Here is a 22,382-nt window from a genome sequence, read left to right on the forward strand (position 1 = left end):
TTTTGCTGTAAATGGGTCTTGTCTTACTTTTCCTTAAATGCAACAGTAACCACTTCTCATAAGGGAGAGATTCAAAGAATATTAACTATGACAGAAATATTATTTTCCCTTCCTCAACCTTATGAAACAGTACAGCTGAATTTTTTGTTATTAACTACTTAAGTTTCTTTAGATTACAAGAAATGTACAAACCGGCTTTTTGAACCGGCTTCATTAAATCACTGATATTGTTGGTGAGGGGAGGGCTTTGCTTCCAAAAAGCTTTTGTTCTCACACTAAGTGAAACTGCTTATAGCATTTTAAATGCAAACTACAAACTAACAGAGTTTCTCCTTAGCAACTGCTGTCTCTGCTGGTGTACGATCTGTATTCTGAGACTTGAATGTGCAGAATGACTAGGTCAGGCTGTCTTGAGGATATAAAAAATATTGGTTGAAGTAAAATTTTGCCTGAAATTAAATTTGCAGAAAATCAAATATCTGTTGTTTACTTCTAAGCAGATGTTGAAAAGATTTTCCTGGATGCCATCCTTATTTATAGTATGTCTTTTGATCTGAAGCCAAATAAGAAATCTGGATGGTAGTCCGGATGTGGAAATTTTCTTTAAATAAACATATTAGTTAAGTATGTAAATCTGCTTATCATCACTTAAGGAGTGTTGCCAGAGTAAGAAACATCTGGAGCTCAATATCAGCTAACTTATTAATTCAAATTTTTAGTTTGTTTCATCCAGAGTACTGTAGGATTCTGTTATCTCAGTTGCTTAAGTCAGCTTTATCTAAAAGGCAATCAGTTGTAAGTTCTGTTGTTTACATTTAGACTAATGAAATCCACAGACTATAGTTTTATAGGCCTAGTTACTTAGCTTTCCAGATCTATTCAGAAGGAGGCCAATACACACTGTGGTATGAGTAAATCAGAGCTAAAATAATCATGGCTTTGAAACACTGGTGCTCTTTCACATGAGACAGATTCTGAAAATTGATTGTTACTGCTTAGGATTATGAATTACATGGTCTGGTTTATTTATCTGAACTCATCCCCGTGTAATTCTAAGAAAGGATTATTTGACCTGTTCTTGATAAGGACATAAGTACTGCTATCAATACAGCCTTCTGCCATAAAGCTTCCTCAGTTTTATGACTACATTTTCCCTTAAGCTTAAAAAAAGGTTCTCAGTCTAGTTCAACTTTTAAATCTAGAGCAAACCATTTGTATATTAGCATTTTCAAAACTGATGGATGCCTAATGTGTTATAGGGTACTTTTGCTAGCATAGATAATAGGTTTTATTAACCCATGTCATGTATCTTGTAGTTATTGAAGTAAGAATGGCTAATGGCTGAACCTTTATGTGTGAAAAGCCTTGTAAATTAAGGAAGCATGTTGTTTAAGGAAATATCATTTATTAGTGGTGAGAATTTAATATAAATCTTTACACAAAAAACCCCCATGTTGAAACTATGAATCAAAGCCTCAGAACTGCAAAAGCAAACATGGAATTTGCACTTCGACATAATTATTATGGAGTCTACCTTGTTCACATACTGTTGTTGGCTGTGCAGTTAAGATGACTATAAAAAAAAGTGCATAAATTTCTCTGTGTATGAATTGCATGCAAATAATTCTGAAAGTCAGGTAGCAAGGTTTATTTTAAGAATATAAATATCCTTTTGCTTCTTTTTTTTTTGCAGTGAAATTTGATGATAATGGTATTATTAAAGTAAAACTTTGCAGACCTGCTGGAATTTAGGAAATGTATGAGCTCCAATTAATACCCTATACAGACTCAGCCCTTTCTAGGAACTTGGTAACAGTGTAAGATATTTCAGGTTTGTGTACCTTAAAATTAAAGACTATTTTAGCTGCATGCTCCTGCAAGAGGATATTTATGTTTTGCCTTTGCTCCAGCAGAAGAGGAGCAACAAAAGCATTTTGTGAATTCACTTTGCTCAAGTATTCAAGCTCAGTGAAGCCGCGGTCCCGTAGCTGTGGATCAGAAGTGTTGGTCTTGTGTCCTTGAGCAGACTATAAAACATTTTCTGATTACGTAGTGCTTGATGTGGCATCTGCTGATTAATTTAAATGCAGTCTTACAGACACAGCATAATGATCAGTGTTAACTATTTTTCATAACTTGATTATATGTATTCGTTTTGAAGCAAGGATTGCTTTGCTGTTTTTTGTACCTGTCATTGTCAAAGGGAGTACTGAATCCGAGTTTGATTTCTTCAGCACTGCCATAAAATGAAGGCTAAATAACAACATTCATAATAATTTAGAAATACAAGTCAGGTGAATACTTTCATTTCTGAAGATGATTTCCTGTCTTGTTCTTGCTGCTGCTCTGAATATGGAAAGTAACATTAGGGGAAGAAGAGTTCACCAGTTTTTGATATATTAAAGGAAAAACTGAAATATCTTCTGGTGAATCCATGAAAGAATTTTAATATTAACTGAGCAAACAAAGCTCATGGATATGAGCCTCTGTTACTGTTTAAATGATCATTATGTTTCAGTGTCTTAATAAGTGGAAGCTGCTTCACAATGTAGCTACAGTGTGAGTTACACTGTTTCAAATCTTTTTCTTGACACATCAATTAAGAATATAGTGTATCAGTGAATATCACTTGTGTACTTAAAAATACAGTTGCAGTCTTCCTCTAGCGTGTATACATTAGAAGAGAAATTTTCTTGAAGAAATAAACAAAATAGAACTGGAGGGCAAGAAATTACTAGCACAGTGTTGAAAAAGTGTTTCCTACGTGAAACACATAGAAAGTGCATTAATTTGTATCATATCCAGTAATCATGCATTGCGTTACTCAGCATGTAATGTACCTACTTGTTTTATTTCCTTATAATACGTTATGTTTCTGTATAATAGATTATAATTTTCTACTGATCAAGATGAAAAAACAGGGGGAATAAAATAATATATAAAACAAAAGTAATATTTACTCATACAGGAATGTTTCCTACCACTTATTTTTTAAAAGAATCTCAGTGTTGGAGTGAGAGAAACCTATCTCATTATTTTTAAATCTTTTTCACTTGCTTCTCAGTGTTGGAAAGACCTGTGGAGTCAAAGTAATCTTCATACTGATCCTGGCTTTCTTATATACAGGCAAAATACCTTTAGCAAGGAGCATTTACTGCTATTTTCTGTTGTGATTTTATTTAATTAATGTTATTTCATCTGTGTACAGATAACATATTGGGTTGGGTTCAAAATATGTCTGTTATTGTGAATCCATTAACTTCAGGTGAAATACAGTGGTATGCACAAGCTGAAACCTATTATTTGAATCAGACTACACCCATGTGTAGCTTATTTGTTTTACGTTAGTTTGGACCCTCTCCTCTTTCCCCGTCTTCCCTGCCTTAAAAAGATGAAGAAACTTACCCAAATCATAGGGGAAAGCCAATAAATATTATGTAAAGAAACAGTTATCTGAAAAGAAATCTGTGATACGGTTTAATAGTTTTTCCATTGACTTTGGGTGAAAGACATGAACTGACTTGTGCACTCCTTGCCTTATAGTTTTCTTCTGGAAGAAGCATAATAGGAGAAGGTGAGTCATTAGTATGTTATAGGAAAAATGCAGCTCAGTAGTACACTCTATTTGTGAAGCAGACTTACTGAAATGTGTACTGTTAGGAAAATACCATTGCATAGGCAGTGAAAGGTCTAAGAATATTTTTCCAGCCCCTAAAGGATCAATTCTGTGTGTAAATGATCACCAATGTAGCTTTTACACCGAAAAGTTTTGACAGAGGTTCTCAAACAACTTCCATGGAGCACTGCAAAGACAAATACTCTTTCTAACGTCATTGGGGTTATAGATTGTTATTTTCTGAATGAAAATGAAAGTGCTTTCACTCACACAGAACACAGAATTTCATCGCATTCATATATTTTGAATAAGCTGTTGAAAAGGAAGATATTTACTGGAATTCAGGAAGAATTTTCTTGACTTCGTATGGTGATAATAGGCCCTCTTTCTCTGATGCATCACTCAGCAGGTGCCAGCACTGAAAATGTGGGCCTAAAATATTCATGTGGAGTTTCCTCTGTTATATTATTATTTTTAAAGAATAATAGAAAGTGGGTTTTGTTGAATCCAAGGAAGAAATTTGTTGTGACTGTAGAGTGTGATTCTGTAGAGGAACAATATGTGGTAGAAAATAGCCAATGAATCATACTTTCAAGCAAAAACAGTGTGCAAAAGAGATCAAGGTTTATTATTCCTCACCTACAATCAAAGAAAAATGTAATGGCAGGTGCAATGTTAGCAAATTCATGGTGCACTGTTCACTTCTCCACAGCAGATGAATGACTGTCATTGATAGACTGGTCAGACAGACTAGAACAAAATACTTATCTTTTACAGATCAAGGATTCATCTGTTCTCTTTTCCAAGAAAAACGTGAAAGCTGGAATGAAATTTTATTGGAAATGATGCATACTCATTGTCAATAGCAGACAAATGAGTAGCGGAGTGACGAAAGGTAAGTACAGTGTTTGTATTTAATATTTTGGATCTAAAAGGCATGGAATTCTTCAGAGTCACTTGTACTTTTAAGAGCAAGATTGAGCAAGACTTAGTCCATATGAGGATACGCTGAGAGAACTGGGTTTGTTCAGCCTTGAGAAAAGGAGGCTCAGAGGGGATCTCATCACTGTGTACCAGTACTTAAGGGGCAGCTACAAAGAAGAAGGAGACTCCCTTTTTACAAGGAGTCACATGGAGAGGACAAGGGGGAACGAACACGAGTTGCTCTTGGGGAGATTCCGACTGGACACCAGAGGGAAATTTTTCACAGTGAGGACAGTCAACCATTGGAATAATCTCCCCAGGGAAGTGGCTGACTCGGCCATGCTGGACACCTTTAAGAGTCGTCTGGACAGGGTGCTGGGCCATCTTGTCTAGACTGTGCTCTTCCTAGACAGGTTGGACTAGATGATCCCTGAGGTCCCTTCCAACCTGTGATTCTGTGATTCTAGTGTGCAGTACCAAGTGATGACGCCAAATGATTTTGCAAAAGTTACTGTGTAGAATGTTAGTATAAGGATAGTTTTTGTGGACGTTGGCTGTCTACCAATCTCTCAATTATCTTCATATAAAAAGTACCCTGCCTACATAATGTACTACATCTGTAAAATTTGGAAACAACGTAATTCCTAAAAAATAAATCTGAGATCTAGTTGTCCCTGCTTTGGTTTGATTATAGTGAAATATATAAAAAAAAAAAAGGCCTTTGAGTTCCTATTGTGCAGACTATCTCATCACCTTGTTCACATTGGTGCATTTCTTTTATAATACTATATGTAAATAAGGGCTGGAGAACTGAATCCAGTGATAGCTCCAATGGGTACTCACTATATTTATAGTAGGAAGAGGCAATAACTTAAAACTATGTGAAACAAGCAGAAGTTAAAGTTGGTGGTCTTAAATCTAATTTTATCCAAAGATTTTCAATTCAAACAAGGACTTGCAGATAAAAAAATGCTTTAAATAAATATCCATTATGCTTCAAAAAAATTAGGGCACTTCAGAAAACTAAGGGCAAAGGTTTTGTTTGTTGCTATGCTATCTAAAGTGCATGGCCTTGGCAATGATGAAATCTAGTATAGAAAGCAACTTTTCTGATGAGCACTGAATAAACAATAAGGTATTTGTATTTCATTTGCAAACTGTTAAATTTCTGATAACCCTTTTTAAACACTATGATTCTCTACTGTACTTATCTGATATAGTTCTTTCTTTGCAGTGTGGCCATGTCCTTTCAATATATGTTGTCACATCTCTGATAAAATGGAGTTGAGTGTGATGACAAAATCAGAAACATCTGGGAAATGAAAACAGAAAAGCTAAGTGTCAGATAGCAATCGATGTATCACTTACATCAATTATGCTTGAGAAGTGAAAGTAGTTTGTATGATGTAATTTGCAGATAATCAATCTGGTGAAGAGAGTCAATGCTGCTTCCTTAGGCTGTTACAGAGATGTCTGTGCAGATGTCTGTCCCAGAAATGCCACACATTCAGGAGAAGCTGTCAACTCCCTGAGGTACCACCCGATTCAGATGAGATAGAAGGGGGCATATGCCCTGTGGCAGTGCTGTCCATTAGAACAATCTGCGTAAGCTACACTGTAAAATGAGCAAACTGGAACAGAATGAAACATGAATTGTAAAGCACAGAGAAGTTCTTCTTCTAGTCAGTTTAAGCTTCCTGGCTCAGTCCAATCTCAACACCTCTCCAGTGACATGAAACTTACTCTGTTTTGCCAGGTCTGTCCTTTCCCATTTGTCCAATTTTACTTTTTTGTCATTTCAATTTAGCCCATTTTCCTTCTCTGTTTTCTAGTGCAATTAATTTATTGATTTTGCTCCCTTCCTTTTCACATCATGTCAACTAATCATTTGCCTATATTTATTCTGCCTCAGTTTGGCTATTGTTTCTCTTATGCAACAATTCAGCTTTATGCTCCCCCTCCTCTTAGTGCTCCCTCCCATTATTATTTATTAATGGGTTGCACAACTCTTCACCAAGAACCTCGACATATCTTAAAGATGTTCACTAATTAAGCCCCACAATGAGCCTATAAAGAATACAATTATATTATCTATTTACCAGATGGCTAACCAGGAACAGACAGAAGTTAGGTAAATTGCCCTGGGTTAAAAGCTGGGGAAAGGCAGCACTGGGAATAGAATCCAGAGTCAGTTGAGTTTCTTTGCCAAAAGCTTGTAGTACTACAAAGTACATATACCAGCTGTTGGGGAATCACTGTGCTTGCCCAGAATTGTCCTGTTCTAGCTTAGAGCTTAAGATCTATTATTGAATAGGTTTTCAAACTCAGTCCTTGCCCTCTTCTTTCCTAAGGGGACAACCGAAACATCTGAACTTGTAAACTTAGAATAAAAGTCTGCCTGTTTTCAGGTCTCTCCTCTACTAGTTTGAAAGATTAGTGAGGTCTATGCATAGCTGGATTTTCTTATTCTAAAATGTATATTAACAGCAAAACTGTTTCAAGAAGAGAAGGTCATTGTCTGTCTGTCTATCTATCTATCTATCTATCTGTCTACCTTAGTGTAAAACAGTCAGACAGTCTGTCCATAGCATCAAAAAGCCAGGCTAGATTTGTTATCTGTGTAACCATCTGGACTACATACTGAATTCTCTGTCACCATTAAACAGATGAATAGCACTTTGAAAACAGTGACTTTAAGGGGTTTTTGCTAGAGCTACTTGTTTTGTGAGGCTGGCAAATTCTTAAGTGGTCTGTGTAAGATTAGGTCTTGATGTCTATGTTCATCCTATTATCATGTATATGACCCTCTTCAATATGTAGAATATTGAACAGAATATAACCTGTAGAATGTTCCAGATGCATGTTTGCAGCACATATATGGAACAATTGACATGGTGCTCTAATTGTTTTCAGGAAACATTTTAGGATCGTTTTAAGCCTTTGTGGGGTGAGAGTGTTATGTTGCAGACTTATAGCCATTTCATGATCAACTAATACACTGTGATCTTGAAATATAATTTTAGAGCATATATTCTTAATTTTGATGCTGGGAATTAATCTACAAAGGATAATTCTTATGATGGACAAAAGTACTGATTCTCTGCTGCCAGCGCTGTAGGCCAAAGCGTGATCACTTCTATAAGGTTGGTCCCATCACCAGGTGTTGTGTCCCTGATATCACTGTCCTAAACTGCACCGCACCTGTGGAGGAAGAGCTGGCATGCAAAATATTGTAATTAGTCAGTTGCAAACCTGAAGAAATGCTTTGTGGTCATTTTGCCTTTTGGTTTCTAGTACCTGCCTTGAATTATTTCTGGGTTCCTGGAAGCTTTTCAGTACGAACATTGACGGCATCAGTCTCCACGCTTTTGGTATTCTCGGTACATTTCCAAACCTAGAGGAATTAGTGCATTCCAGTGCCCAAGGTGGTGTCTTGCAGTAGGGCTAGTTGCTGTATCTTGCATAAACTGTGGAGTTGCAGAAGATCCTTAGGTTTAGGCATGAGAAAGATTGAATGCTGAAATATAGATTGTCTTTCTACTTTGTGAATTAAAAACCAAACCCCATACATATGATGAAATTGTGCTCATTTCTGAGGAAAATAAATTCTTGTGTCTCAAGCAAATGGCCAGCCTTTAGAGCTGGTTAGACTTGCACAGCAATTACTAGGGAAAAACAACACCTGTGTACACTAATTATTTCTTTAATGGAAGGTTTTCAGATATAGGGACAAATTCTCCACTTGCATCAATTGTATGCCAGAAAAGTTGCATTGTTGTCAGTGGAATAACTCCTGATTTAGACTCGTAGGTGTTAGAGTAAATTAGGTGGATAGTATGTTATGACACACAGCAGGCAGTGTCATTGTAATAGGTGACAGCTTTAACTTTTAAATACATACTTTATATATTCTTACATGATCAATGTCCCTTTAAATATTGTTTGAGTTAAATTGGTTTTGTTTCTTGCTTTGTCCCATGTTTGACTTTTTACTCTCCTTACTGCTATCAAAAATATTTTGATGCTATATATAAGAGGATGGGTTAAATACATTCTTTGTGACAAGTAACATGCAGCGTATTCACTTCTTTCTTCTAGAAGATATATTATCATTTTTATTATTTTGTATCTGGACTTTTCCATCTGAGACCCAGTTATGAAAAAATGATGTGTCTGTGTGTGTATATGTATACACACATGCATATTCATATATAGTCTGCTTGTGACAGATACATGTTTGCACCTGACAATATCCACAGTCATGCAAACTACAATTTTAAGGAAGTTGCAGGCTCTGTGTTGTTGTTTTATTTACTAGAGGGGTTCCATATGATGCTGTGTGGTATAAGATCTTGTGTTATGATGAAATTGCATATGATTAATAGGATAAATCAATTAGGCTTTAAGTACTCCTTCTGGCTAAAGAGTTAGGTGCACAAAGGATCAAAACTGGGGAGGTCATCATCCTGAATTGGTTGTACCTCCCTGTGTCCCAGGTGCTTGAGGAGTTGTGTTCTAACTCCTGCTGCAGCCAAGCATTCTGCAACATGTCTGATGTTCTGGCAGGTATGTTTATGATTCATATGGATATGGCCAAATCTTTTGCAGCTATAAGTTGACTTGAGTGAAACTGTCTGTTTGCATTAAAGGAAAATTTCACCTATGATGTGCATTATATCCATTGCACAGGGAGACCGATGCTTTTTGAAAACCTGACCTTGTCACTCCCTGTGGTGCTCAGTACTGTAGAAATTCACTTTAAATAAAACCAAGATACACACAGGAGGAAACATCAAGGGCAATTAGGAATACAGCTTAGGTGCAGACAGCAGACATTGGCAGATGTTGTATATTTTCAAGTTGTATATTTTCACTAAATACCATATTAGACCAGCGATTTGCAGGCAGGAGGAAGACAGAGAAAGTCTTAACCTCTGTAACTGTCCTAGGGCTTGCAAAGTCCAGTGACTGTGAAGTGTAGTCTCATCTCAGGCAATTCTATTTTATATTTGTCTTCAAAATTGAGCATGCTTCATATTCTTCCTCAGCTCACTGCAGTTTCATTTCTTCGTGTTATGAATCAGAAGCTGGACAAAGTCAGCTCAACAGGCAGCAGAATTTAGACTTTTATTAAGTCAGATAAAAATCATCTCACTCAGTAATCTGGAAAGATGGTGAGAATTTGTGGGTTTGGCATGATGGTCTCTTTTAATTACTGTGGATTTCTGATCTACATTTCCCTGCAGTTTAACATATAGTTCTGAACTTGCAATATGAGCGTCAAACTCCCCTCTAGTGGTTGCTCTACACAGAGAATAAACATTAATTTAGCTTCATGACAAGTATTTAACTCTGGGTTAAAAAAAGATGACAATTCATGTGAGATTACGATGATTGTACATAACAAAATTTATTTTTTGCCTTTCTTCCCCTTTTAAAGATTTAGTTACTTTACATGTTGAAATAATGTAGTTAAAACATGAATCGTTGTCAAAGCAAACAGACAAACAAAAACAAACAAAATGAATTATGGCACTAATGTCTGCAAAATGCTAATATGCCACCTATTGGTGGTGGCTTTGCACTTCTTGATCACTCATTCCAACAGGTCAGCAGCAACGTCATGACAATGTCGTTTGTCCCACACAACACAATAGAGCCACACAGCATTGTGCACAGTTGTATTAATGCAGTACTAGTGCTGCAATAATATAAAAGCAAGAATTGAGCAATAAGTGTGAAATAAAGAACTGAGTGTTAAAAATGTGCAAAGAATAGAGTGACTCATTAAGTGTCATTAAGATTAAAGAGTTGCATTTCATGCTAACAGAGTTCTCAGCAGCAGATTGTGAAACCAGAAATATACTCTGCAAGGCAGAAGGTTTTTTGCTATGTGTGAAGAGGAAAGATATGGTGAACTTGTATGTTTCTCAGCCATCTGAGCTGTAAATTTGCACCTCTACAATCCTCTCAGGGAATCTGTTAATAACTTTCTGGAAGCTATCCTGCTTGACTCTTGTAAGGCAGTAAGATTGGACCTTGCCTGCACAGGGTCCATGCATGGAAAGGAAAAAGCCTAGGGACATCTAACTTTGCAAGGTCTTTTGTGAAGGTTTTATTTCCCAGTTTTCAAATGGAGCCTTCATTCACCTCTTATGCATAGTCAGACTTATATTTCTGTTGATTATGTGTTTTACACAGGTACCTCTAGTCTTCTGTAAGTGCCAGTAATTACACTTGTGCATGCAGAATTGGAGACTTTGTTTTAAAACTGTAGTTCTAATATAATTTTCTTACGGTTTATATAGTATTTACCAATTTTTCCTCTTCTCCAGGATAATATTCAGTCACTGCATAAGGTACAGTACTGCCTCTACTTCATTTTATTTAACAGAAAAAAATTTAATGGTAATGTTATTAGTTTCCTCAACCTAAAAAAAGAGAAAGTGCTATTTAGTAGGAATTTCTAAAACAAGTTTTTGCTCACAGTCAGGCTGCTACCTTACAGTTTGGTTTTGGTGATGGTTTGGGTTTTTTTTGTTTGGGTGTGGGGTTTTTTTTGTGAGTGGATCAGCTCAGTGAAAGGACAGAGTCAACCCTGACTGGCTGCAATAAGCTAAGCACTGGTGCATGACATTAAATGTACACACTAGAATGTAAGATGTCAATGAAAACAAAACCAGTTCAGGAGAGATAAGGTAATAATGATAGCTGGCATACAGCAAGCATGATTAAAATGTACCACAGTATAATATTTGACTAATCATCTAAAAATATTGTTTTTCCTTAAACTTGAGATTTGTCAGAATAGCAAAATCACCCAACAACCTAGATAAAACTTGGAATGAACTGAAAAAGCACATTTGAAAATATGGGATATGTTGTTATACCCATAAAGATTGTAAAGCAATAGCTGTGTCACGTCCTCTTAAAAATAATACGCTTTCATCTTATGTCTTAATGTAAGACCGTCTTTTATAGCAGATGTTCTGGGAGTGCTGCCTCCCTTACGCAATGACAGAAGCATACCAATGCTTCTAGAGAGGTTTACCTTTCAGAATTGACAAGTGTTGAAAGAAAAGGGGGGTGAGAACAGGTTTATAATCTACATCACAGATATGTGGGAAAGGGTTTTAAAATATATGGTCTAAAGGAGAGAAGAAAAATCAGACATGTTAAATAAAATCTATATAAATAGTAACAGTGAAGTCATACAATGATCTTTAGCAAAATAAGCCCTGCTAAAGCAGGCCATGAGCAGTGAGAGCTTGCTATTTCTTATGGGATGCAGGGATAAAGAAATTACGTACTTATTTGAGAAGAACATAAATAAAGATTAATAGGTTAATGAGTTATTTTCCTTTCATTACTATACTATTGTACTTTATTATAATTGCTTTGCACTCATTTAATTAAATTTGAACTAGGGCCAACACAAGATAATTTGTTTTCCCTGTACTAAACAATGAGTATGCAGATTCGAAGTACTGAAGCAGTAATCAGCCCTCTGTTTGCAACACTTTTCTACTCTGAGTAGACATTATAATTGATAATTTGATTGTTGCAGCACTCCATGCAATATATTTTAAAGCAACATTAACATAATGGAAATTATGTTGTGTGCCTAATCTGAGCTTTTCACTGTGTAAGTATACAAATCCCATTCTGTAGTGAATTAGGGCACTGTCCACTAAACATTTTTACAACCTTTACATGCCTCATTTTGGAATAGAGATGTCTGCTTCTAGTGTCCCGTCAATGTCTTCCCTATCAAGTTATATCACTTAAACTGTACACAAAAAAAAGCAAGAGTCACAAGCTAAAATAGCTAAGCTAAGCATTTCAGTAAAAACGGATTTGTTCTGACTTAAATCTGTCATTAAAATTAAGTAGCTTTTGTATAGTCCTTGTAGAATTATTGCATTGTTTCAAAAGATGTTTATCAAGTCCATTAGAATGTATCTTTCCATTTTCTCTTTCCAGCTTCTGAGAAATCTGATAGCAGTTGACCTATGTAGCAAAAAAATTACATGACTTAGATATCAAGGTAGGAATTTTCAGTGTCTGTAATATAAACAGTCACCTCAGGCTCTCTTTTTTACATTTTTATATATATTGGACTTATGTAAGAAAAAAAGTATAATTTTTCCATATTCTACAAGAATAAAAACAAAGACTGGGGTTCTGCTTGATCTTTTCTTTATCCCAATCACATTTTCAACATGCACTGTTAATATGCTCCTTCCTGTAGCCCTCAGTACCTGCTGAGGAGTTACCCTCTATGTGTCCTGACCCAGTGAAGTCCTGAGAACTGTGGGACAATCCTGAGCAGTTGTGTTGTGACCTCAGCAGTCACCAAGGTTACCTTGCCTTTCAAGTCTGGGCTGTGAAAAAGAAGTGGAAAAACAAAGTGAAGTATGATGACTTATAAAACTCTGCCAACATTGAACTTTATTTGTTTTCTGACAAAATAAGAGTAGCTTTGCTTGTGTAAATGTTTGAGTCACCTCACTTAATATTTGCCTATTTACTTTTACAGCCTGAAGTGTCCCTGTACTAAAAAGGTGAGTTGTGGGTTTGCAAAATAAGTTCAACTTGTTTGAGAAAAGTGTTGCAGAGGAGAGTATTTTGCCTGCTGTCTTTTAGGACTGAGCTTGCAAAGCCTCCTATGATCTTTCTTGTGCAAGGAATCCTACTGAAGAATAATCACAATTAGTATTTTAGAGAAGTCATGATGATGTTGAATGTGCCTGTTGGGCTGGTTGGAGAGTGCTGCCAGTGAGTGCAGAGTGGTCCAACCTGCACAGGCTTCTGTACCATGTTTCTACATGGTTCAGTACTACTACATTGTTCTGTACCATGTTTCCAAAGGAAGTTTTTGAAGGAGGCAGGAGGCCCAACTGACAAGCCTGACTTCACTTTTTTTTCTGGTTCTAGCATGTCATTCTTTTTGTTATTGCTAATGATTATTTAACATCATTACAGTATCATTATAATGCCCAATGTGTTAAGAGAGATGCCACTGTCACTCCTAGAGCTGACAGAAAATTAGAAGCAGGACAGGAGAAATGAATGGTGTTACATGTCTTCAAAAAGGTGGCAGAGAATGCTCTGACTCTGACATCACCAGCTGACTCTAAAACAACTGGTCCGCTGAGAGGTTCTTTCTGTCCCTTGCTATGGTCTGAGACTACATCCCACACTTTGATCCTTTTGAGACTTCTGCAGTTTTCCAGATATGTAATAGGTACTTGAAGAATCCTGCTCCAGATAATGTCTCTCTCACATACTGAGTTTTCACTAATTTTGGTCCTCAAGATCTATTTAAAGTCCAGAAGTAATGAGGTGGACTTTGTCAGTACAATGAGATGGAGCTGACTGCCAGTGGTGAGGCACTGTGTGTTGGGAAGGAGCCTGGAAACCAGGCTCCCTTCTATAAGTTAGGGTGTAGGAGAGCTCCTCTCTTCTTCATTCTAAGTCTGTAGGCAGGTTTCCTTCCCACAGGTAACAGCACAAAATCACAGGAGCCTTTGTAACTTGTCTGCTCAGGCCTAGCCAAAAAGTCTCCTGAGTCTTAATGAAGGTTGCAGTCATCCTCACTGAAGTTCAGTTTTGCAATCAAGGGTGGGGCATTTCAGTAGCTTTTGAGTTTCCCAGAGATAGGTTTTGCCTCAGCAAGGAGCCATGGGATCCATTGAAGACAGGGCACCATTTAGTTTTCATCTCAAGGAGCAGTGGGATTTTTCCACACCACCCTAGAATTTGTTATGGTGGGTTACACCTTCAGAAAAACTAATTTATATGTCTCAGGTAGAAAGTGGATCATAAGTGCTCTCTCTTTTTATACAAAGCCACTGCTGTCAGCCCACAAGGCAAATCCAGGGAGGTTTCTGTTTTCCATTTACTGTACTTTCAATTGATTGGTCAGTGGTGTGTATCCTTTCTCAGTTTCTTTATTCCCTCTCTTTCAAACTTGGAATATCATTGCCTGAAATCCTGAGGGTAACGTTATAGATTTCTTTTTCTTTCACACAAAGACCTTTAAACATACTACATACCTGAGTTGCCCCTCCATCTAGCTTTAATTCAGTCTGGGTGTGTAGCCCAAATCACAGACTGAACACTATAATATTGCTTCTTTACACAATTTAAAAGGCTGGGCTAAAAAGAGAACAAGACTTGTCATAGGTGTGCCTAATAAATATAGCACGACTGGAGATATAAGAAAGGGAGAATATCTTGATGTGAGGTGTTATAACCAAGTTAAGCTTGTAATTAAATAAAAAGTGCATGGAGAAAGAAAAGCTCTAAAAGGCATGAGGATCAAGGAAAGGTATGGATGGAAAATAAAAAAGGAGATTTTCAAAGCTAAAGTTATGTAGCTAGAGAATTATACCTGCCATCCAGCATGGATATTTATTTGGGATAAATAAAATAGCAGTTGAGACTGCTGAAATGCATATATCAATCATCTGTACATTAAAGCTGCTGGGGAAGATTGACAAATAACAGAACAAAGGCAAGAGTGTAAGCAAAAGGTACAAAATAAAAGAGGTTTGTGCAAAGGGCTAAGATAAATAAGAGATTTTCTGAATACAAAAGAAATGAGGTCACTGGAGAAAGCAGTAGTTTGAGACATTGCAAAGGTAACCTACCTTTGGTTGAGAGAAATGCATTATTCAGATGTTAAATGTTTTGACTCAGTTTTCTAAATGAAGATAAAGATAAGACAAATAAGACACAAACAGAAAAAGGGTAACGAATTATTATAGACTGAATACTGACAAAATCCAGGACTTAAAAAATCAACCCAGTTTTCTGTGAGAAGTTAAAACGCTCAGGAGTAGCCATGAGGATGCTGAACACATCTTGGGAAATACTGGCTGGCTGGAAATGCCTGATGACTTGAAGTATAGTCAAAGACTTTTAATTCTTTGCAGACTTTAAGTAATGACAGATGTTTTAGATAGTCTTTGGCTACAAAAAAATAGTTTTGCACACAGCGGTTTCCATTATCCTTGTGTATGATGTGGTTTTTTTTTCTAGTTTGCTGTAGAGAGAAGGGCACCAAAATAGGACCAAGTTGAGGTTGGTGCAGAGGAGCAGTGATGAGAGGCCACATCCTCATTCTATTTGAGTAAGGTATTTAATGGTAAATTTAACAACTAGAGCAGCTGAAGAAGAGAAAGAATCTGCCAAAGCAAGGTCTCACGGTGCTTTGCTGGTGCTTGTGTTCATCATAATGTACATAATCTAGCCCAATTCTTCTATATAAGAAAAATTAGATATACTGAGTTTCTGTACAGGCAATTTTGGATGTATATACTCTTAAGTAATATGTATCCTATTTGTCATCATCCCATATAGTTCCAAACACTAGGCATATATAAATCCTCCCCAGAATGAGAAAACACAAAGATATGCAATGGCATTTTGACATGGAAGTAGTGGTAATTTTCAGAAGCTGACTTAAAAATTGGAGAAGGCACAATGAACAGTACTTGAGAGAATAGAGAAGACCATGAGCTCACAATCAAGTAAAGAATGTATAAAATAAATTTTCAAAGATGGCACAAATCAATGGACAGCAGTAAAGCTGAAGACTTTTCAACAACAAAATGAGTGAACAACAAAAAGTATCATGTAAAACTGTGAAATGCAAATAGAGTGGCTTCATGTAGTCTGATATCAGTGAGAGATGACAGCATTTTGGTAATGCTCAAAAGACCAGTCTCTGGTTTTAGTTATTTAAAAAAAATAAATTTGTACAAGCAGACAAGGTTCAAACTGATGCTAGTATGGTTCAGGGACAGAGAGACCATAGTTATTTGTTAAAGTAAGAGAAAGCAGGTCTGTAGAAGAGAGGAAATTAAGAGGTCATCTCATTGAGTCAGAGATAACTCTGAAGGGAATAGACAAGATAAATGCTACCAGGTTAGTTGAACTCTTTTGAGATGCAATAACAAGGGAGTGTGAACTGAAAGAAATGGATGGCAAAATGAGTTGAATTTCTTACACAAATAGGGATGGGTTCTTCCCGAGAGCTTCCCTGTCTAACCAGCAGTTTCCTTATTCTTCAGCCGTGGTCCTCTTCTGTAGCACAGCCCTTAATGGAAAAGAGCTAACTGAAATGTGAAGTAAAAGGGACACGTGAATTTTTTATCAGAGACAAACTCCTGTTTAAATGGCAAAATGGAGAATTCTGTCTGTAAGTGCCACAGGCTAACACGTGCTTTACTTGTTGTTATACTTAGGAAATGCTCAAAAGCTCAGATGAGGCTGTAGTGTCCCGCCTGGAACTGCAGCCTTTCTGCCAGAGTGATGGTGGATCATCAGATTCATTCTGTCAGATAGAAATCTTAATCTTGAATAACTAAAGCTCAGGTATCATGCAAGACCATGTCTATTCATTGAAAGATGACCGTCTGTATAGAAGCTGTCAGCAGAGGACCCTATGATCTGCTGAAACATGGGTCTTCCATTTTTCTTCAAGGCTATGAAGATGGGCAAAAATGTAATTGATAAAGCAAATGATAAAGCAAATTGAAGAATGGGGAGTGACATATGATTGCAAAGATGATTGTCTTGAATTGCTGTACACTGAAGCAGTTAGGATCATTGATTACTGTGGATTTTAAATATTGGGGGGGATGGGGGGACGACATCCACTGTCTAGGACATGTGCCTCTCATACATGTGCTTAAGAAATTGAAATCTATGTGCATAGCCCTAAAAACCCTATAGACTCAGAGCCATTTCTGAAACATGCCTGGATTGGGTTTTGCTTCATTAAGCTCAGAGAAAAGATATGATTTTCCCTCTTCCTTCTCTGGCAAGGTGGGTCCCAAATTGGTTCAAATCCTGGTAAGCCAGCCTGAAGAATTAAATATTCCTGAAAAGAGGGGGTACAGTCTGTGCACTACAGATCTATGCCAGGGCTGACACTCTTACGGGCACATCCAAGCTGACTTTAAATTAGGTTGCTCAGCTAGTACTGTAGCCACAGCAGCACAGAGCCAGCACAGGCCAAGCTGTTTACCCAGTTTTTCAGCCACGGAACAACATTCACATCAGTGAATGCAGTGGAGACATATCCAGAATAAGAATGTGATTTATTCTTTCAATGTGAGAAGCAGCTATATGTTCAACAAAGGCTTTCCTTAGACTAATGGCCAAAATAGGCCCCAGTGCAGCTCCTCTATACACTGAGAAGAAAGGATTGTTTGTTGAGGCCCAACTGTCCCCAAAAACCAGTCTGCTGAGTGGATTCCATCATGTATGAGTTCTCTGCTTGCTTCATTGTCAAGGGTGTTTCCACAAGCCTGCCATGCACAACATAACTGGGGAATTTACTACAGCAGTTGCTGATATAGCAAATAATTCAAAGTCCTGTCACATCTTGAAAAGAACAGATGACTACTGTAAACCAGTTTAATATATATATGATACTGTTTACTGATGGAATACAGGACAATGTGATTTTCTATAGAACCTCTCATTCTCAAGGAATGACAAAGCATTTAATGAAGGAATGAGTTCGAGTTGTGGTTGTTCAGTCCAGAGCATGGCTTGTTTAGTGTTTCAATGCAAAATCGTTATGTGCTCAGCAGTAGCTCACAGGGCCATGCCCAGCAAGGGCTGTTGTGCTGGGACAGTGGACACTGGCCTGACACTGTCTTTGTCCTGTATTGCTTACCCTCTCCTCGGATGGGAACCAGAGGAAAAAAGAAGGAAACTTGTTAACTTGTAGCTAGTGACAATAACTTTGACCATGTGACACCTTCAATAGTTAATTGCAAGGGTTGCGATTGAGTGAAGCCTAGTTTGTGTGTAGGAATTGTGTTCTCCACAACTATTTTCTTGGTCAGCGTGTGCCTCCTGTATTCTTGTGAAACAAATATGTGCTCTCCTGTTCCAGTGTCGTAGCTACCTTTTCTGAGTAGTTGAAACAGCCAAGCAGTAAAAGTACATGATTTGCTTTCCAGGGGGACCTGACTTCAGCTAAATTTGAAAGCCATTTATGCATCTAATTCATGTAAACTAATGCTCCTGAAAATTGCTGCTTTTTAAACCCAGTTTATAATATAACTCATTTTGGACACTACTTATTTACAGCCTTTTGGAATACTGTTTTTATTTGCATGTCTCTAGCACTGATTCTTGGATGTAACACTGCTGTGTTCTTTGCCTTTCTTAATATTTGGTTTAGGTTATCGTTACGGAAAAGCAAGATCATTCTTCCCAGCAATGAGGTCTGTCTCACCAATGTAATGCAAGGACATTCAAGCATGTGATGCAGAGCAAACAGTTGTCCTTGCACAACTAGCTTGCGTGTTTGAACTGCACATTAGCATGTGCATGTGCTTGCACAGTTTGCAGTAAACTTGGCTGGAAATGTAAGATGTGAGTAATTGCTCTAAAATAAAGGTGATCAGCCGAAGGAGACAGTACATATCTGGGAATCTTGCAGAAGAAGGGAAAAAATGCATGTATTTAGTTGTCTTAGGTGAAGCTTGGTTATAAGGCACATGCTAAAGCAGAAACCAGCCCAAAAGGGGCTAGAACTGCTGATCCGGAAGATCACACTGCTCATGTGACACAGAAAATGATTTTGCTCTGTTCTGCTTCCTGCCATCTCTGAGTAGTCCATACAAGTTTTCCATTAGTGGGGGAAATTTATTTAGTTGGACTAAGATTATTATTCTTCTGTCTGTAAATAATACCAGGATGGCACTGCAATTACAGCTTTTAACCTTTGAGATCTATATGGCCTGAAAACAATGGAAATGGCTTTTATCCTATGCTGTTGTCATCAGGGACACTCAAATTGCTCTCCTTAGTCTACAGCAGACACTATAGTTTTTATAATACTCTGGTAATCTGTATTACAGTGTGGCTTAAACAAATCCTAAAGTGAACAGATGCACAGCCTTGGATGTTGCAGGCAGTGTGGCTCGTCTCTGAATTGCAAGAGCATCCTGAGCTTAGCTCTGTGGCAAATGAGGCAGAATTCCAGGAGCAGTGTATCTGCCCATGGCTGGCCACACGGTATCCCTTTCCAGGCACTTTGGCTTTATGGTATGCTAGGTATGTAAGTGTTGGGTTTCTGATGGAGGTACCTGGAGACAGAGTTTCATTCCAGAATGCCCTGCAGTTTCTCTTAGCATGCAGCCCTGAGCACAGGCTGCTGGCTAGCCTTTATGATATTCTGACTTGGTTTTTGTCACACGCATGATATACTATGCAGGTACGAGCAATGTGCAACCGACAGGACACAAATGTGCCATGGCACCATGGGCAGAAATGGCTGGAATATGACACCAAAATGCAAAAAATCTGGAAAGACCTGAAATGAGGATTCCTCAAGGGACAGGGAAGAGTTTATGGAAGTCACTAGCTACCTACAGTAACTGCTTTGGAGCTGCCGGGGTCTTAGTGTGCTTTATTAATGAGGGACCCTGAGTGCCTTTCTTCAGGGTCATTTTTCTGGTAATTATTTAAAAAAAAAAAAAGAAAAAAAGGAAAATTTGTTGTGGTTTAGCCGGCAGCTCAGCCCCACACAGTCGCTCGCTCACTCCCCCACCGGTAGATGGGGGAGAGAATCAGAAGGGTAACGCTCGTGGGTTGGGATAAGAACTGCGCTGCCAGTTGCTTTGCTTCCACTGCTGTAGCCAGCCCCACAAGGCATTTGCCGTCATCCAGGAGTCAGTATAGAGATAGAGCACTGGCCACTTTTCCCATTCAGCAATGTCTAAGGCCAGCTGGATGGCCTTTATCACTGCAAACTGGCTCGATTCACCTTCTCCTTCAGCAGTTTCTGCTACTTGTCGTGTAGGACTCCATACAGCAGCCTTCCATCTCCGGTGCTTTCCCACAAGGCGACAGGACCCATCAGTGAACAGGGCGTATTGCTTCTCATCTTCTGGCAGTTTGTTATACAGTGGGGCTTCTTCAGCACGTGTCACCTCCTCCTCTGGTGATAATACAAAATCTTTGCCTTCTGGCCAGTCCATAATCACTTCCAAGATTCCTGGGCGACTGGGGTTTCCTACTCGAGCCCGCTGGGTGATCAGTGCAACCCATTTACTCCATGTAGCATCAGCTGCATGGTGTGTAGAGGGGATGTTTCCTTTGAACATCCAGCCCAGCACTGGAAGTCGGGGTGCCAGGAGCAGCTGTGCCTCAGTACCAACCACTTCTGAAGCAGCTCGGACCCCTTCATATGCTGCCAATATCTCTTTTTCAGTTGGAGTATAGCGGGCTTCGGACCCTGACTCAAAAATCCTAGGGTTCGACCCCGGGTCTCCTCATGTGCTTTCTGCCAGAGGCTCCAGGTAGGGCCATTCTCCCCGGCTGCAGTGTAGAGCACATTTTTTAAATCTTGTCCTGCCCAGACTGGCCCAAGAGCTACTGCATGAACTATTTCTCATTTAATCTGTTCAAAGGCTTGTCGTTGCTCCAGGCCCCATTTGAAATCATTCTTTTTCCGGGTCACTTGATAGAGAGGGCTTACGATCAGACTGTAATTTGGAATATGCATTCTCCAAAAACCCACGATGCCCAAGAAAGCTTGTGTTTCCTTTTTGCTAGTTGGTGGAGACATGGCTGCTATTTTGTTGATCACATCCATTGGAATCTGACGACGATCATCTTGCCATTTGATTCCTAAGAACTGGATCTCTTGTGCGGGTCCCTTCACCTTACTTTGTTTTATGGCAAAACCAGCTTTCAGAAGGATTTGGACTATTTTCTCTCCTTTCTCAAAAACTTCTTCCGCTGTGTTGCCCCACACAATGATGTCATCAATGTATTGAAGGTGTTCTGGAGCTTCTCCCTGTTCCAGTACAGTCTGAATCAGTCCATGGCAAATGGTAGGACTGTGTTTCCACCCTTGGGGCAGTCGATTCCAGGTGTACTGGACGCCCCTCCATGTGAAAGCAAACTGTGGCCTGCACTCTGCTGCCAGAGGGATTGAGAAGAATGCATTAGCAATATCAAATGTGGCATACCACTTGGCTGCCTTTGACTCCAGTTTGTATTGAAGTTCTAGCATGTCTGGCACAGCAGCACTCAACAGTGGAGTGACTTCATTCAGGCCACGATAGTCTACTGTTAGTCTCCACTCTCCATTAGACTTCCGCACTGGCCATATGGGACTGTTAAAGGGTGAGTGGGTCTTACTGATGACTCCTTGGCTCCTCAGTTGGTGAATGAGTTTATGGATGGGGATCAGAGAGTCTCTGTTGGTGCGATATTGCCGCCGGTGCACTGTTGTGGTGGTGATTGGCACCTGTTGTTCTTCGACCTTCAGCAACCCCACCACAGAAGGGTCCTTCGAGAGACTGTGCAAGGTAGACAGCTGTTCAGTTTCCTCCGTCTCCAAGGCAGCTACACCAAAAGCCCACCTGTACCCTTTTGGGTCCTTGAAATACCCTCTCCTGAGGTAGTCTATGCCAAGGATGCACGGAGCCTCAGGGCCAGTCACAATCGGGTGCTTCTGCCACTCATTCCCAGTTAGGCTCACTTCGGCCTCCAATACAGTTAGCTCTTGGGATCCCCCTGTCACCCCAGCAATGCTGATGGGTTCTGCCCCTATATAGTTTGATGGCATTAAGGTGCACTGTGCACCAGTGTCCACTAAAGCTTTATACTCCTGTGGGTTGGACGTGCCAGGCCATCGGATCCACACAGTCCAGTAAGCCCGGTTATCCCTTTCCTCCACCCGGCTGGAGGCAGGGCCCCCCTAGTCCTGATCATGGCAGTCACAACTCACTTCCTGTAAATGTGAATCAGGAGTCCCTCTATTACACTTAGAAATAAAATCTGCGCTTCTACTCCTCTG

The 22,382-nt window shown here is 38.8% G+C and overlaps 1 long non-coding RNA gene across 2 annotated transcripts in view; it reads right to left on the reverse strand.

The window, feature by feature from the left end:
* The window catches only part of LOC135314770 (uncharacterized), a 69,147-nt gene that overhangs the window by 31,942 nt on the left and 14,823 nt on the right, over positions 1 to 22,382 (reverse strand). The window lies entirely within an intron of this gene.

This window comes from Phalacrocorax carbo, chromosome 8 (genome assembly GCF_963921805.1).
Source record: "Phalacrocorax carbo chromosome 8, bPhaCar2.1, whole genome shotgun sequence".
In the NCBI taxonomy this organism is placed as follows: Eukaryota; Metazoa; Chordata; class Aves; order Suliformes; family Phalacrocoracidae; genus Phalacrocorax; species Phalacrocorax carbo.